Source organism: Lepeophtheirus salmonis, chromosome 7 (assembly GCF_016086655.4).
Source record: "Lepeophtheirus salmonis chromosome 7, UVic_Lsal_1.4, whole genome shotgun sequence".
NCBI lineage: Eukaryota > Metazoa > Arthropoda > Copepoda > Siphonostomatoida > Caligidae > Lepeophtheirus > Lepeophtheirus salmonis.
The window spans coordinates 18,028,388-18,038,281 of record NC_052137.2 but is presented as its reverse complement, the minus strand read 5'-3'; the positions used below and the strand labels follow the sequence as shown (position 1 = coordinate 18,038,281).

At 33.3% G+C, this 9,894-nt stretch overlaps 1 long non-coding RNA gene across 1 annotated transcript; it reads right to left on the bottom strand.

Annotated features, from left to right (window-relative positions):
* Positions 1 to 2,517: 2,517 nt before the first annotated feature.
* Positions 2,518 to 4,110, bottom strand: LOC139905975 (uncharacterized). Its single transcript, XR_011781149.1, has 2 exons — positions 4,008 to 4,110; positions 2,518 to 3,422 (listed from the first exon to the last, which is right to left on the bottom strand). It is a non-coding gene; the product is annotated as an uncharacterized lncRNA (long non-coding RNA).
* Between the last annotated feature and the right edge of the window lie 5,784 nt (positions 4,111 to 9,894).

The following is a 9,894-nucleotide window of genomic DNA, read 5'->3' as shown; positions in this document are numbered from 1 at the left end:
TAATTAATACATCACAACTACCTAAATTATATAATAATTCATTTAATGATGCAGTTTCATTAATTAACCATAAGTAAATTTGGGTAAGGAAACGTTTAATTATATGCTTAATGGGATTAGAAGTCCATGATCCTTAAAAAAAAACAAATTATTTTCTATACATACCATGCTGCAAAAATATGCACAAAAATATTTTTTCAACTATTTCACTAACTGATGGGTAAGCAAAGTTTTTTTGCCTATTTTTCAGCAGAGGACTCATTTATGAGTATGCACTTATAACTCTAGAACTCATTTCACTACATAATCTTAGAAATAACAATGTATTTTATTTAATTATACAGGGTGGAGGCCTAAGACTTGCAGTGGGATTAAATTACATTTTTATTTCCTGTTATTTTTAATTATGATGCTTTCATTACACAACCAAACCACGGTTTTTGATTATGCCATATCTCTAAATCATTAGTGAGCCCCAAATTTCCATTCGCCCACTCCAAGCAGTTGGGCGTCTTGAGGACCACCGTCTACTCCGTCAGCAGTTCCGAAACGTTGGAGAGGAAGAAGGGTTCTGTCAAAAAGCCCAAACTATACCCGGAGGAATGAAAGAAAACGGCCCAGGCCAATACCCTCAAGCCCATGATTGCCCATGGAAGCGATCACGGGGGTTTCACAATAGACTATCCAAAGAGCTATCAAAAAAGTGGTTGGAAAGAGCCTTGTGAGGGTGGAGAGGCCACTTTTGACACCTCTCAATGACATAAACCCATCTCCTTCGTTACAACACTCTTTTGAGTTCTTTTAAGGTCGTTTTTGACACTTTTGGCCTCCCTATAACCCTGATGACATCCCCCTTGACTACAGCTTTTGGGCGCATGTCGAGGGAAAGGACTGCATTGCCCATCATCCAAATACTAAGGCCCTCAAAACCACTTTCAGTCATCAAAGGGCCGCAATGACAGAGGACTACATCCGCCGTCTGTAAGCCATCATTGCCGCTAAGGGCGGCTACATTAATGACTAAGATAGCTCAAACACACATCTACGTATTTTATTAATTTTGTTGAATTTCTATTACTAATCAATTAATTATATCTTGTTGAATTTAAAAAATTTAAAGAGTTCAGCTTTTAATGGACCATTCAGTAATGCTGAGGATTTGATGGAGAGTTATAATTATAAGTCCTTGTTGGACTCAGAGTAGAATTAAGTATCAAAATGGAGTAATTCCTGCCTATCTCCTTACTGTGTACGGAGTGGGGTATGTGGTTATTCATTCCATTTCACAGCCAATCTAATGAAATGTCATAACATCTAAGCTGCTCTCTTCCATTCATTCTTCTAATTGTCAGGGTCACCTTGTCAGCTTTCGGGTTATTTTTTATAATACCCAAAATACTTGAGATTATGTGAAGAAATTAAATACTTTTTAACATAACCTAATATATCTCGGGATTAAAACTCAAAATAGTGGAAAAAATATTATATTTTATAGACTATAAAAGAAATATTGTTTCTAAATAAGTATCAAATATAACACTTTATATCAGTTGTGATCAATCTGGGCTGTTTGCACAAGTTACAACTTGTATAGTAAGTTGTACAAATTGCAATTTGTTCGTCTTAAATTCCATTATTTAATTACAATATGGGTCATTCTAATTACCAACATTACATTGATATTAACATTTCATTCTGATCTATAACTATTACAAAGTTATTATGTATTTATTAGTAACATAAGTTTATAATGTGCCATAGAATACTTCAATTTTATGAATTTGTATTAAAATAGTTAATACTGTGCATCCTTCATTTACAATTAATCATCTCACTTTTTGGTTTCAAGTTATACAAGTAGCAACTTGTATAAAAATATACTTCATTATTTTTTCATACTATGAAAAAAAGGCTTTCTGTATTATAAAACGTCGTTGTCCAGGCCCCCAAAATTGACAAAGTCAAAATTGAGACCTCATGTGAAGACGCTCTATTGCCCAGTTAAAGCCATATAGCATGATTTCACACTTAATACATTCATAGCACATTGTAGTTAGTATATTTGTGCATCTGAAATATGGAAAATATTGACTTTTGACCAAAAAAAAAATTACAAAATTACAATCTCTATCTATGTTTACCTCCAAAAAGTGTATTAAATTCATTATTTTATGCTTTGTCAGTTAGTATGTTTTCACACTGAGTGAACAATACATTGTTATGACGTCATATGCTCAAAAGAACAAGAGAATTGAGTCATGGAGTTGATCTTTTGCTCACTTTCACAACATTATAATCAAGTCAGCTACAGGTCATAAATAACATCGTTGCATAACTGTTACAATGGTTTATGCCACATTGGTGCTTCCAAGTGCTACGGTACCACATTATTATAGGGAGGTAATACCTGGTTGATATTTCTAACTACATAATGTTTATAATTACATATATCGAGAGCTGATTGGGATGTTATTTTTTTAATATTACTTCTCCAATTAATGAAGATTGTACAACAGGTTTCGCAGACTCTTTTTATTTTTATTTGCAATAATATACTTATTATTGATTACAATTTATTGTGTGCCTATAATATGCACCGGCGCCAGAAAGTATTTTCAAGGGGTTGTGAATGATGTAAGGGTGACGTCATCAGAGGTGTTTCCAAGATTTTTTTGACGAAAGTAGGAGGGCATTGGCCCCTATAGTTCTTGGCGGTACGGAAAGTTAATAAAGAGATTTGCAAAAAGAAGAAACAGGGATTAGAAAAGGAAAAATAGTTGATGGGTGTGTTCTTTTTTTTTTTTCCACTTCTAAAATAGTGGTCGGGGAACAGAAGTAAATTACCCCAAGTGGAGTAATTTAGAAAAAAATGGGAGTAAGAAGAATTTATTTTATTTCCATGCATAAAGAAGGATTTTTACTTCCCAGTGTAAAAATAAAGGATAAAAAAACGGGAATAATTATTCTGTAATTTCTTATACTTTTGTATAAATATGTGTAAGAATTTTAAGTTTTTACTCGACAATGAGAGGTAGTAGTACATTATGTCCCAAGCATAGTTCCACGAAGACTGACACGCCCTTGGAATCTAAAAAGAGAAGGCATAATATCGGGCTGCAACTCTCAAATACATAAATAACTGTGTTGCACATTTTGCTTATAAGGAGTATTAAAAAATAAACAACCCGGACATATTTGAAATTAGGGAGTAAATTGCTTTTCATCCGTGACATTTTATCAGCCTGTTCTTCATATAGTTGGTGGGATAATTCCATCTTAAGTACCAAGGAATTTGGAGGAAATTGATGTGTGCTGCTCTTTTCGGCGGAAAGAAAAACTTTCCACTATTGAACAGAGAAAGTCCAGCTCATGAATAGGGATTATATTCCTAGATAACGCTGCCCATTCCAATTTTTTGGTATCTAAGAAGTTTTGAAAGAAAACTTTTTATTACTGTTATTAATGTCAATAGTAGAAGAGGAAAAAAAAATATTTTTTTTCACTTCAGCTGAAATACTGGCCAATATTTCAATGACGTATTTGTGTCGATTATGGGATTTGTATTCAAATTTGTGGGATTAATTTAGAAATTATTTTAGCTATAGATTAGACTCTTTATTTATTATAAGGTACTTATATCGCCCCCGATTTAACTCCTTTCAAATAAAATCAATCAATTTATCATTTTTTTTATTGTGACAATCAATTTTGGGACTTTAAGTAGCATCTGCAGCGTCTCAAATGGGGAAATAAAAATAATTTGTCTGATAATAGAAATGTAATCCACACTCTATTTTGAGCAAAAATCTTTCTAGCTTGCTTTTGGGTTGACGGGGGACATTTCTACTCTTCTTCATTGTTGTTCAATATTGTTTTTGTTATTAAGTTCCAACGTATATTTTGTTGGATAGTCTATTTAAAACTTGCTTAAGCCAGCAACAATAAACAAAAGAACAAAATCTCTAGGTTTAAAGAAGAAAAAACCTCTGAACATGAGGTGGATTTACCTTAGAAGGAGGAATGTTCGTTAGTAGTAATAGATACTAGTAAAATAACCTTTTTCTATACACATGTTCAACGTATACAAAATATATCAACACACAAAGTAACAAAATTCTTTTTAAATTATATTTCAATTGTTAAAGAAAGTTAAAAGAAAATAACAATACGAGGAACAGTTCTTAGCCAATTTATTATTATTGATTTTATCTGCGTGAGCTATTAGTAGTTTATAGGTGACATTTGAATTTGTCCGAGCATACATGAATATGCAGGGTGGTCCAGATAAATTGGGAAAATCTATACCTCTTGATAACCTCGGTCACACGATACCAAAAGCTTTGGCAGTCCCGGGCCACTTCGTGCGGATTGTACTGGTTCTGATTTTGAGCTTTTACAACAAGACAGGGGCCCATAAATTGCAGGATGTATTGGCCGCAAAAAGCGCTCACATTTGGAGACCAAATTTTAGGGCAGCAAAAAGACCTGAACAGATGATATTTCTATCTCTGGAAATGGTCGACCATGAGGCTTGTGCCAAGTACCATTCATCTGTGGAGGGCCTGAAGAAGTCCATTTACCGTACAATGGCAATGCTGGATCTGCCAGAGGTCGCCCTGGCCTGTTAAAGTTTCCGGCGTCAAGTTCATAAAGAAAGGCGGATTTCATTATAAATAATTAAATGTAATTAGTTTCTACCCCAAATAGTTCGTTCTTTATAAGTTTTACAGATTTCACCAATTCATTTGGAACACCTTGTAAATGAGATTAGGCCACACAAAAACAATCTTGAAAAAAAATGAAGAAAATGGCAACTCACAAACCCCATAGCTACTTTGAAGGGAACAAGACACATTTTAAATCAGAGAACCTCGTTCATTTTTAGATAGAGAATGTTTGAGTTTAGAAAGTTTATAATGTGCAAAGTTCTTTAAAATAATTGTATGTTGATCTGTTCAAAAATTGTAAAGTACACGCATGATGGGAGGACATTTAGTGCCCATTATTTTTAGTTCTGTCTCCGACACAGCCAAGAATAAAATAAACTTTTGCAGCAACAATATTACTAACTTCTGGCCTGCCTTCATGTGGTCCTCCTCCAGCCTGGTCTGAACCCCTTAGACCTTTCAGGTTAGAATGTCATAGAGAAGAATGTATCGAACTCCTCTCATCAAAATTTGTATTCGTTCCGAGCTACCAGCGTGCTAAGTCATGAACAATCTATTCTCAGGTGGGTCGAGGCTTTTATTGTTTGTAAAGGAGGACATATTGAATAAAAAATATAGCAAAATATAGTATTTGGACATATCAGAGTTTCTAGTTGTTTTTTCTTGATTTCATAAAAATAACGCTTTTAGTCATTTAGTCATGATACTGCAAGTTTTGGGTCCCCAATCTGAAGACCTGAATACATGCCAGGATAACGTCACAAAGTTTGAAAAAAATAGAAATAGAAGTGAACATTTTTTTTTAAGTGACCAATTCTAAAAAAAAAGAAGGTCACTTTATATAGAAACAATATTTGATAGCATAAAACTTTAGTTTAAAAAAAATAAAACATTCTTTCTCAAAAAATACATTTGATTAGTATAGTAAAAATATGGGGGGGGCGGGGGAGTAAAAGAACATATGTATGTATCTAGAAGGGTAATGAAAATAAGTCTGCATGGGGGAAGTAGGTCTTGTATTCAAAATATCTGGGATAATTTGTGATTCTCAATTATGTTAACAATAGTTTTAAGACATCATTCAGTTCGTGAGACTCTTTTTGGGCCGGATATGACTTCTTCAAATACATAAAATCAATTTATTATTTTTTCCTGGAAACTAATGAATTTATGTTACACCTTATGAGAAAGTGTCGAGAGTAAATCTAAAAAAGCGACCAGTAAACTGAAATAATCAATGAAGTTATATTAAAAGATATATTTTTATTCGTTGATTGGAAGCCTCAGTTTTTAACTGCTTTATTGCACTTGACTAAAATTCAATATAGAATGTTGAATATAGGAATACTTTAATGATAAAACTAGATTTCTAAAGCCTTAAATTTTAAATGAGGAGAATCATGAATTAACTAGTTCCCTTTCCTACGGAGTGGTCCATTAAAATCTGACCACTTTGAATTTTAAACTTCAACTAGGTATAATTTATTAATTAACGATAGAATTTCAACAAAATTATTACTATAAATAGATGTGTATCTGAGCTTCCTTAATCATTAAGGTAGCCACCCTTAGCAGCAATAATGGCTTCCAGGCGGCGGGAGGCCTGGCATGTAGTCCTCTGTACTGGTGTTCCAGTGCTGTCTGACAGTGCCTTTGAGGGCCTCTGTGTTTGGATAACGGACACTGCAGGTCTTCCCCTCCACATGCACCCAAAAGATGTGATCGAGAGGGTGTTCATCAGGGTTGTAGGGAGGCCAAAAGTGTCAAAAAAAGAGGTGAAAATTGTCCTCTCTACCCTCACATGGCTCTTTCTCCACACTTTTTTGAAGGCTCTCTGGACAGTCATGTATGAAACTCCGAGATCTCTTGCATTGGCCCTCATGTACTTGAGAAGATTGGCCTGGGCGATTTTGTTTAACTCCTCCGGGTCCAGTTGGCCTTTTTGACAGGGTCCTTCTTCCTCTTTAACGTTTAGGGCTTGTTGAGGTGGTCCTAAAGAAGCCCAACTGCTTGGAGTGCGCAAATGGAAATTCATCGATCACGTTCAAGTATCATTTTGACGACGTGTACGTAAACTAGAGTGCTCAAGTTTGTTTTGCTTTATAGTTAATTGTTCATGCTTTAATATTCCGAGATATGAATTCATTTCTTTCAAGGATCCTTCATTAATTATATAATTAGAAAGTATTCAGATTTCAATGAACCAGCCGGTATAATAACCCAATAACAAACAATAATATTTTGCTCATACGATCCATTCTCATGAAAAAAAATATTTTCTTAATTTTTTCTTTTTTATCCCAGATTGCCTTTATGTTGAGGGGTCACATATGTAGTCACTATCTATTTTCTTTGTTTCATTTTTTAAGTAGCATAAATAAATACAAATAACACAACTAAAAAAAGTAATGTTATTTTCCTTCCATAGCTACAGAATAACGTTTAACAAGGCTTTTCTGTGTGCATAAATCAAAAATATCAACATACTTATTATTATAAAACTATCCTCTTGAATCCGTTTCTTACAAATATATCTTTTTTTTTTTTTTCGTTGGTAGATTATTAAGTGTAAAAGGAAACTGGAATAAATCAGATGATTATAATTCATTCGTTTTGCAGCAAAATAATGAATGATAATATTGTTTAACATAAAAGATATAGATAAATATTAGCCACAAAGAGGTCGCTGCCAAAACTTTCTCAGCATGACCCATTTTTTTAAACAACTAGTTTAAAGAACAACATATAGACCAGGAGCGTCTGCAGGGCGATGCCTGGAGGTGCTGTAACCCCCTGACCCCCAAATTAAGTAATTTTTGTTTTTTTTTTATCATTTGGACAAATTATGCAAAAGAGTTTTTGAATTATCCAAAAAAAAAAAAAAAAAAATTGTGAATAGCTGTGGATTCTTGAATTTTTCTTACTGCGCCTCCAGCGGCCCCCTGTGGAAGTCCTTAATAACGTTATGACACATAGACAATAACAGCATTCATCAGGGTTCCTACATTTTTTTCATTAAAGATTTGTCCACGAGACAGATGCAGTCATCAAAAGAGCCGACCCCTTCTGTAATAAAATCAAGCCTCTTGGCTGTTATTTGGAATTCATCGTGGAATACAAAATATCAACAATTTCAATACATAATGAGCCTTACATTACTACAATTGATAAGGAAGTAAAAAAAATATATATATAATTCCGCGGACACCTCAGACAGTACACGCATTATGGATGTGTTAACCCACCCTAAGAAATCCCTTTAGTTATGACTGAGAGAATACACTATTTCCAAGACAGAAAATACACAATACAATAATTAATATCCGTATGTAATAGGGAAGTTAGTCTATAATATATACAAATATGACTCATGTTAGTTACAAGGTCATGAAATCTAGGTCAACTAATATGCATTAAGTTCATAGCTCTTCTTCTTCTCTTTGATAAGTGTTTTTCATGTACTTTCTTTACATAAAGAAGTCCTTTAAATATTAAGTTAGTTAATCGAAGAAAGGAAAAGAAATCAAATTGACTACGTATTTATTTAAGTAATTAATTAAATAACTTGTGTATTGAACAATCAAAACAAAACAAATTGATCGGGTCTTATCATCATGTGCCTTTACAGTAGGATACCATTCATTTGGATCGGACCTGATCCATTGCACATTTTTTACATTCATCCTTGCTCATTTCTTAATTCCCTTCCGTTCACTCATCCGTTGAAATTTTTTGAAAGACCAAGGACTATTTTAGAATAATCAGGGGAGTCCACAGGGGGTGGGCTGTAGAGCCTTTAGCCCCCCCCCCAAAAAAAAATCCAGAAATTTTTGCTTTTTAGTAGAAAATAATATCTTCATACAGGCATATTATGCAGCAAACCAAAAAATGTACTATTTAAAATTTGTGTAAATAGTTATGGATTTTTCAAATATTTTTCTAAAAAATTCAATTTTTATGAAAAGATGTAGATTTGAAAAAAAGATTTCATAATTGAAATTTTTTTCAAAAATTTAATTTTTTGAAAAAAAAAATCCAAAAAATTAATTTTTTTGTGAGTGTCTTTAGATTTTTATTATTTATTTCATAAAATTTAATTTCTTGCTTTTTTTTTTTTTCAAAACATTTATCTTTGAAATTTTTTTCAAAATTTTTATTTTTTGTAAATAGATTTGGATTTTTGCAATTATTTTTTCAAAAAATTAATTTTTGGATTTGTTTGCGAAAAAATTCAAAAAAACTAAGCCCCTGCTAATTGAGGTCGTTGTGGTTGTAGACAAGCACCTGATGGTAAGATATACCTATATATAGGAGGGTGTTCCTAGATGTAATCGATCAAACAAAGAAAAAATAAAGTTTTTTTGGGAAATAAATGTATTTTACTACGTAATCTCCTTTCTTCACAATCAACTCTTTTTTGGTGACGTGAAAATTCGCTACACACTCAATTGAAAGTTATTCGCGACAATATTTTTGCTCAAGTGTGAGCAAACGCAGCACTAGTCTTGCAACCAGCCTTCTCTTGTCCAAATTTTCAAATAATATTCAATGTATAGCACTTTTTGAAATGCACACAAAGGTTGCTATCTCACACACATTCAGTCAACGATCCACCAGTCCCCCTTCGTCGATTTTCTTCATCATTTTTGGAGTCGTCACCGCATTTGGTCGACTTTTACGATGCTCGTATTGACAGCTCGTACTGCATTGTTTAAACTAAGCTAGTCAAAAATTTACATTTGCAAAAGAAATGAACGACAATCATTATTTGATCAATATTAAAATCTAATTTGGATACATTTATTACTAGAAGTATGTATGATGTATATATTGTGAGGACTTGTATTGTTCGGCATACCGGTACTAGAGTTGCATTGGGGATACAGAGGTATTTTAATACAGTACTTGGTGTACTAAATCGCTATTGGAACTGGACCTTGTAGCGTCAAAGTATGGATCTGCTGATGACGTAGCCTCTGTATATACAATTGCCCTTTCATTTAGTATAAAAAAAGAAGAATATAAATTGTCCCTATTAAACGGTCCAAAAAAAAATTAAATCGATCCCTCATGACGTCAGATATAAGGGATGTCCGTAGGACCAACAGTCCTATGAACTGGTTTTAAGACTGACTAAACTGAACTAGATCACATAAATTGGGACCAACACAACACTAGATAGACCAATATAGCTACAACAGTGTAAGATCATACAATCACGCCCTAA